Source organism: Gavialis gangeticus, unplaced genomic scaffold, assembly GCF_001723915.1.
Source record: "Gavialis gangeticus isolate Ggan-Ray unplaced genomic scaffold, GavGan_comp1, whole genome shotgun sequence".
Lineage (NCBI taxonomy): Eukaryota > Metazoa > Chordata > Crocodylia > Gavialidae > Gavialis > Gavialis gangeticus.
This window is the reverse complement of record NW_017729006.1, coordinates 56,574,615-56,583,162: the sequence shown is the minus strand read 5'-3', so window position 1 is coordinate 56,583,162 and position 8,548 is coordinate 56,574,615. Positions and strand designations below refer to the sequence as shown.

The 8,548-nt window shown below is 41.7% G+C and overlaps 1 long non-coding RNA gene across 1 annotated transcript in view; it reads left to right on the top strand.

The window, feature by feature from the left end:
- Positions 1–3,937, top strand: part of LOC109291997 — a 7,045-nt gene extending 3,108 nt beyond the window's left edge. The window contains exon 2 of the long non-coding RNA XR_002096020.1: positions 3,872–3,937. This is a non-coding gene — a long non-coding RNA (uncharacterized LOC109291997). The remainder of the gene's footprint in view (positions 1–3,871) is intronic.
- The last annotated feature ends 4,611 nt before the right edge of the window (positions 3,938–8,548 follow it).

Below are 8,548 nucleotides of genomic sequence, written 5' to 3'. Positions count from 1 at the left end.
CCCCCCCCCCCAATATACTACTAGGCATGGGGCTGTCTTCCTGGCTCCAGTGGCCAGGGGGTGCAATGCTGCCCCTGCCATGGTGAAGACTCTCTTGCAGGGAGAGAACCACACTGGTGTCCCCTCTCAGTTAATGCTGGGACTGGTGCCCTGATTACTCTCTTCCCCTAGTTCCTGCACTACCCTAAAAGTCACATCCTCAAACATAGCTCTCCATGTCTATGGCATGCTTGCACTGCAAGCAGACAAGATGTTGTAGTGGATTCAGGCATTCATACTTAGACACTGATCTATTTAGAATGGATGAGAATTGTACAGGAGATGCTGAAACTTGGGGCTAACTAGCTGATCAAGGGGATGCCTGCAGGGGACTGTAATGAGTCTCTATAGCCACTGCTAGGATAGCACCAGGCAGATGACGCTCTAACTGCTCCACCTTTTTAAAGCTACATAAGAAGGGAGATGGGAAGCAATGATGCAACTATAGCCCACCCAGTGAAACTAGCAGAATTCCCAGGGGGTGGGGTAAGGGTGAAAGGGCTGAGCAGGGGGGTTGCTATAGACAGCTTCCCAGCAGAGGGGGAGAGGCTGAAAAGCACAAAGAATGACTAGTAGCAGAAAGCTAAAGTACTATGGAGTGCAGTAAGTTTAGTGTCTTCAAGGGAGGCTTGCCATGCCACTTGCAGCTTAACTGGTGTTGCATCTTGGTCCACATTCTAGAGGAGAACAGTGCCTATTAATACACTTTCTCAGGTGCAGTCCATGCCAGTTCCAATACAATGCTCATTGCCCTGCTAAATTTCCTCTTCTGCAATGTATGCATCCTTGCGGGTGATTACGTGACACCTCTTGCTTGTTAGTCTGCTATTTTTTTTTTTTAATTTTATTTTTTTTTATAAATAAAGGAGGTGTCAAGAGCAAATCCAAGTGAAGTCTCCAGGAGTCTCACTGTGTCTCCTGCCTTAGACCATTTCAAAAGACCAGTTGCCTTTTGCCTCATGAAGACATACCCTTCTCAGTTTGAAGAAAAAAATTGCAGAAAACCAACAATGGGCACCAGCTCTTCCTTTCAAATGTACAGAACCACTGGATTTCCAAAGGAACGTAGGAGAGCAGCACACGGTACAGGAAACAATGCATACTCTGCTACCTAGCTCAGCGCTGCTACTGATGTAAATGCAAACTGTGGCCTGAACAGAGGTGCAACAAAGCAGTTGGGTGCCTGCGGTTAGCAGAACAAGTAGGGGCAGCAGTCACTTCAGCTGCTGCTCTGGCAGCAACTGATGACGTTTCCCTGTCTCTCTCTCCTAAAGTTGGTACCTAGGGCAGCTGCCTCAGTAGTTTTCCCCCTTAGTTACACTACTGGGGCTGAAAGAGTGAAGAGCTCATTGTGATGCCTGCTAATAAATGAAGGAAATAGAAGCTAACAACTATCTGAGAACACCACATGGATGGAGATGCTGTAGGCACCTGTTGATGAGAGAGGGGAACTAATTGTTTGGGCCTGGCCTCACTTGACTTTCTGCTGTATTGGCAGTTCAGGGCAGTTGATTTAAAACATAAATAAATAAATTATTGAGGTTTTTTTTTGAGGCTGGAATGAGGATAATGAGGTGTGGTGGCTACCTAGGTGGAAGTCCTTGTGAGCAGCAGTGTAAAGAGAGACTCTTGTGAGGATCTCCCTATCCAGTAGTACCAGAGTTATGATCGCTTCAGGATGTGGAATAGACAAGTCCCTAAACTTCACAGCCCTTAGCGGGTGAGAGATCAACCTGGCCCAACTCTAGACTCTCTCAGCCTGTAGGAGTATGACAAGGGGTAAAGGGTAGTGGCTAGCTACCTTATCAGCCAAGGGATGGACTGGTGGGGTGGTGGTGTCACCTGTTGCTTTATTAATCCAGTTTTCCTAGGTTGCTGTCTTACTGTTTTTTGTTTTCATTTTGGATCCGTCTATAACTCTAGAACTTCTTGCTTGTGATGACCACTTTTTTTTTTTCCCTTCCTAAGTGCCTGGATTTAATTTCCTAGGATTCTGGCTGAGGCATTTAACATCTCTTTTGCGCAGGGGGGATGGACAGAAAAGCAGGGGGAGAAGGCGGGGAGGGGCCCAATTCTACTGCCAAGCAGCACTTGGCTGGCAAGAGGATTACATAAATAGTATAACTTTCCAATGCAATCCTCATAGATGAGGATTACTAAAACAGAAAATGGGAGAAAACTGCAGAAGGATAAAGTAGAATGGAAAGAGAATGATTTTTGAATCCTCCCACCCTCCTTTAGAGAGATGTCAAGCCCTAGTCAGATCATACTGGGAATTAAGAAACTTCAAAGAGTCTAATATATTAAAGTTGAGTTCCAGTCTTATTCAGGTTTGGTACCTATGTTCTCAGACCAATTGGTAGAAAGGTTATAGGATTCTTTAGAGTCTTAGAAGTGTCCTTTTTTTCTGTGCTCCCCATGACTGTGAGCAGTTGTCCTGCATCTAGTGCAGCCAAAGGAGGATTTAAGATGAATATTGTATCTTGATGAAACTTCTGTGCTTTTTTTGAGGATTGAAATATGAAGGAGGTAGATGCATTGCATAATAAACTGGGTGCATCTACACATTCATTAATGCTCCAAAGCTACTGCACGTTAAATTTAGTACCTGCATAACCAAGTACTAAATAGATATGCAGTAATGGGCACTACTGTGCAGTAGCGTCAGTGCACGGCTTTAGTGACACTAACAACATGATAGTACTACTGAGCTGTAACGTATGAGCACAGGTTTTGCCCTGCATGCTACTAAGCAGTGTTAGGCTACTGTACAGCTAGCATCTTGTGGAGGTGCACCCATTGTAATGTAAAAGGAAGACCACTTATTAGAGAGAATCAATATTTTTCCCAGTGGTTTTATTGTTTTGTTTTTTTTTTTGTTGTTGTTTTTGTGGGTAGGGGAGGGGATGCTAAATGTAAAGAACGTTTACAAAGTAATCTATGAACTGGTGAAAAAAGTAAATTTATTTCTGCCCCTCCAAAAAATTTTCTTTAAGCCACTGAACTTAAAAAAAAGCACAAATCAATATAGTAAAATTACCCTAGTCACATGATTGGCTTGTCTTTTATTTCTGAGATTTATTTTTTTCATATTTTAAATTGGCTACTTCTGTCCCTGAAACAACCCCAACATTAGTTTCACAAACGGCTGTGTTTTTTGTTTTTTTTTCTGAACTTGGCTGTCTCCCCACTCCAGAAATGTCTCCCATAGATGTACTGTAGATATTCCTGTCGTTTGAATCCTGTTTACCTTTTAGTAAAGGCCATGCTTGTGTTTTATTTCAAGCACTTCTTTCTTTCTCCAGTGAAATGCATGTTGCAGGCTAAAAAACTTAAAGCTGAGGACAGGCTAATATGTTTGGCTGAGGAAGTGGAAGTCTAATGAAATGACTATAGTGAAGAAACAGTAGTTACTTGTAACATGTACCTCTTCCTCTTTCTTGCATGGGAATTTTAAAAGAATGAGATGCCCTGCCTCCTGAGGCTTATGGGAAAACTCTCACTTGGAATTACATACTAGTGTTTTAAATAAACATAACCTTATAAAGTTGTTTTCTCCAATAATTGTTTTAAGTAAGAATTTAAAACTTCTTTAAATACTACTTATAAGTATGGAATAGCTTCTTTGTTCGCCTTAGTTTTGTAAGAGCACAGCTATTCAGTATAGAACCGTCTCAAGAGAACGTTGCTAAGGCTGTAAAATCTAGTCCTCTCAAGTTACGAAATGCCAGCACTTAAGGTTGAACAAGCAACCTTTAATTTATTCCCTTTTGGACTTGCACATTGTGAAGCAATCTTTATTTTCATGATGCTATACTTTTTCTTTCTGCAGACCCCTGCATCACTCTGGATATGGAATAAATAGTACCTGCTTAGCAAGCAGGTCTTGTATATTTGGCTTTGAGTTCTCTGGTCAGTTTGTAGCCTTGTCTTGCATATCGCATGCTATTCACACTCTGAAAAGAGATTTGTTAATATCTTCATGGACTTTTCTGTAGTGCTTTAAAGTTTTTAATGTGATGTTATCTAGGCACTCAACAAGCATTAAGTCTTGTATTTACCTGTCTTTTCCATTTTAACTAAATTTCCTCCCTTTATTCCATATTCAACCCTTTTTTTCCTCACCAGATCTCGGTTCTAGTCTCTCTCTATCTGCTCTTGGTTTCTCTACCACCTACTTGCTTCCAGTCTCAATTACTTTTGTCCAGAAGTCCATGCTTGCTTCTGTCCTGCCCTCACTCTTGCTAACATCCACCATCCCCTTGGTTCCTAGCCTCTGTTCCTTTATGCCTATAGTCCATAGTCTTCTGTACCTCAACTCTCAGATTCTTCTTCCTGTCATCTTCCAGGCCCAGTTTCTAATCCCACCCAAACTCTCTTCTAATTTACTTCTCCAAATCTCTCACAAGTATGGTTCTTGTCCCTTCAGTTTTTATAGGAAGCAGTTTTCTAACTCACAAGATCACCGTTGGGAGTACAGCAGATACAAAGTTATTTCTTTTGATTCAAGCCCCCAGGCCCAGCACTGGCTGCAGCAGCCCAGAGTGGTAACTGCAAAGAAAGTATTTGTCAGCTTGAGCTGGAATCATCTGCAGGGAATTTACTTGCTAAAAGCTAAGTCTCCAATGGGCACTAGAATTTTTTTCAAAGGCTTAACAGTTAACTTTAAATTTTTAAGTGTTCAAATTTAAGTACCATGGACAGAACATGTTTCCATAGTTACCTTCTCAAACTGCCTCCCTTCTCATTCAAAAAAAAAAAAAATATTTTTTCTAACTAGTTCATCCAGAAGGAGATGCCTAATATTTTACGTAGCTTTTTTTTTTTCCAGCAAAGATGTATCCAAAATATTTTTTGTAATTGTAATGTAAAAGGCCAGTTATCTCAAATCTGGAATTACTCTTGTGGCAAGGTGTTTAATGGGTGTAGCTCTGTGCTGAGCCTTTTAAGGCCAAGTCCTACCTTGATAAGATGGACTTGAATATCTCATGCTTAAACACATGGACCACTGAAAACATCAATGCTTAGCTCCCAGCAATAGTCTCATACAAGCTCTAGAGCTTTCCTGGATCTTATAAAGACGGCGCAGACCCCACTCGCCTCCAGGCTTACTTTCCTTCCCTAGAAATCTTTGGAACTGACCTTGGCAGCGCAGACCACAAGCACAAGGAGTCTAAGAGCTGTAATCCTGCAACTTCAAGGTCCTGGCTTCTGCTTCCCGTATCTCATTACTCTTTCTCCTGGGAAGGAGTACTCATGAGTGTTAACATCTGTGAAGTAAAGAACAATGGGTCATTAATAGGCCATTGACTCCCTAACCTACAGGGGTGGGGCAGTGTCCTAGATTTCACACTGTCCCATAAAGTAACTCTACTCTATGACAGCAGCATATCGAAGCAGGGATGCACTATGGCCCCCACTCTTTGGCATCCCAAAGCACCCCTCCTGACCTGCTTCCTTTCCTTCAGTAGGGCCTGGCAATCCAGTCTTAGCTGCCTTACAAAGAACCCAAGCCAGAAGGATTCCCATCTTCAGCTAAAAGGAGCAGCTCTCAGTTGTTGCCATAGTTGCCCAGGTCTTCCCACTGTGGATGAGCATGACCAAATCTAGATTAAGTGACTTGTCAAAGGTTAAACTGGAAGTCCTGAAAGAAACTCAGATCTCATAATTAACAGTTTTGTGCCTTGACCATATTTACTCACTTTTTAAAAGAGCATTTTGAGCTGACAGTGGGAGGTAGATGAACTATTCATAGCAAATAAATCATCTGCCCAACATAGCCTTTTTAGTCTTTTCACTGACAATTCACAAAAATAGCCTGATTGTTATGAATTTGCTTGTTATTTTAATTGTTCAACAAACAACTTATCTGAACGTGATTTATCCCATGAGTTGTTTGTGATCTATTTCCTAAGACTGTGTCTTTGATTATTCACTAGACATGCCTGTGATCAGTGCCTATTGTTTCTGTTGCCTGATAGAATAACTAAAATATTAGCAATAAGCATGCTTGTCAGGGGTCCTAGTGGGCAGCCCAGCCTGGGATAATTGCCTAGTTGGCCACACCTGCCTGGGGCTCTGACTGGCCCTTGTCCAGCTAGTGACTCCATCTGAGCTTCTTGATTGGCTACTGGGAGAGCAGCCTACCCATTTACTTCCAGCTGTGGCAACAGACTCCAAACCAGGCAACAGTTCTTAATGAAGGTCTGCCTTGGCAAGCCTCTGAGATCTAGTACTCCTGGCTTCCTCTTTCATTGTGTTGGGACCGCTGGGAAGAGATTTGACTGTGGTAACATTATACAGTATTTTGCAATTTCAGCCTCATGCAGGGTATTTCTTTTTGGTAGTGTTTGTTTTAGATTTTTCAAAAACCTTATATACTTAATAAATATGTTTAAACAAAAATGTTAATTTTAAAGATGGGTAAATGTACTTCAGGGTATTGTCAGCAATCTGCTATATCACTGAATACAAGAAAGAGCCATGTTTCCCTCCACAAATTAAGGCAGAGAAAAATCTTAAGTAAAATGCTTCCTGTGGATATGAGTGTTCCTTACACAATCGGGAGTAATTGCCTAGAAATCTCAACTTTCACTATCCTTTAAAGTAACTTTCTTGCCTTTGTTCTGTGGAGAAAAACTTTAGAATGCAGAGTGCAAACTGAAGGTGTAAAAGCCATCGGGCAAACAAACATTCCTGAATTTTTTTTTCTTAGATTTAAATCTATCTTTAGTATTATTTTTAACTGTTCGATGTTGGTGTGTAAGGGAGGAGGACAGGGTGAGGGAAATTTCTGGGGAACCAAACTCTCTCCCTTGGTACTTCTCTCAGAGGCAAGAGACTGCAGGGAGAGAGACTCTCTTTGCTCAGAGCTGGAGAGAGCGAGCCCGGCGCGAGGGGTAGGGCATACCCAGAAAACCTCAGTTGGGAGCTGCGGGGAGTCTGGTGCAGAGGGGCTAGGCATGCTGGGAGGCTCTCTGCTCAGAGCTGGAGAGGCAGAGCCTGGCAGGGAGGGGCAGAGCATGCCCAAAAAACCTTGGCTGGGAGCTGAGGATAAAGTCTGGTACGGAGGGGCTGGACACACTGGGGGCACTTGTTCTGCAAGCCAGTGAGGGACAGCCCAGTGTGGACGGTCAGGGCATGCCAAAAAAGAGGGAGCTGGAGAGGGAGAGATGGTAATAGAAGGGTGGAGTATGCCCAGAGATCCCCAACTGGAAAAAAAAGGAGACGCAAATGGAGAGGAGTGCAGCAAGACCAGAAACCCTCAGCTGGGATCCAGCATGGGAGACAGAAGGCTGGGAACCTGCCAGCCTCATAGTCGGGTTGAAAGAATCGCAACAAGGCAAAATCTTTAAAATAAATGACAAAGGAACAAGAAGTTTGATGCTACAGAAGTAGCGAGGAATTGATTATTTATATCTATTTCTTGAAGTTTTACCCTGAAGAGATTCTCAGGGTTAAGGTGATGTGAGGAACGGGTGCAGGGGATGGTGGAGCCCCAAATTTCTCAATAGCCATGTGTTGCAGTGCTGTGCCTTAAAGAACCTATTTCTCTGGTTTTGCGTTTTTTTGTTTTGTTTTATGGAACATCCTCCCATTTAAAAAAAAAAAATTATATTATTGAACATCAAAGCTGTGGCAGGTGAGAAGTTTTCAACTGGGAGGGGTTAAAAATGAGTTGCATGACTCCTTTCCTTCTATAAAACAGAAAAAGAGGATGTCATCTCATAGAGGGCTTATCAACCTTGACATCTACAGTCAACAGTTGGCAATACTGTGAAGAAACTAGTTTGTTCATCTTTTTGTGTTTGTTTTGGCTGTGTTTCTCCATCAGTAAGGTGGTCCCAAAATTTGGTAGAAGCCCAGTTTTTGTTACTCTGTATGATCAAGAGAAAAGAATATGGTTTAAAGGAATAATCCAATATTAATAATAATTGGGATGTTACTGGTATTATCAAGGCAACCACTGATTCTCCAAGCCTGAGGGTTTAATTTTGAATAGCCTGTATCACCCTTACTTCAGTGTGACTCAAATGATTCTGAGTTTCTAAACAGGGAGATAAATATAGATCCTGATAATTTTAGAAGATGCCTTCTGGTATTTCCAGGAATAGAATCCAACTCTTCTGACTCACAGATTTGCATCCTATTCATTGAACCCCACTGTTTTCTCTAAAGGTTTATTTACACTAAGTAAATACTTATGTTATAAACATTAAAGAGAAACAGTTTACCATAGTGCAATCAAATCTTCTTATAAATGCCACTTATATAGAAATGCAGAGTAATTGTAAATATTTGAATAGAATGAACTCGTGTTAGAGCTACCAATATGATAAAACATTACTAGATTTAAAAACTAAACTTAGTCTCTTTTATAAATCAGTAATGCTAATCTCAGTCTGTTCACAAAATATTTGAAGAATTCCAGATTTTTTTCAGAAAAGTTCTTTGCCTGTTTGTCAAGGGGGGGGGGGGGCCGGGCAGATCACTTTTCCTCGTGCCAAAG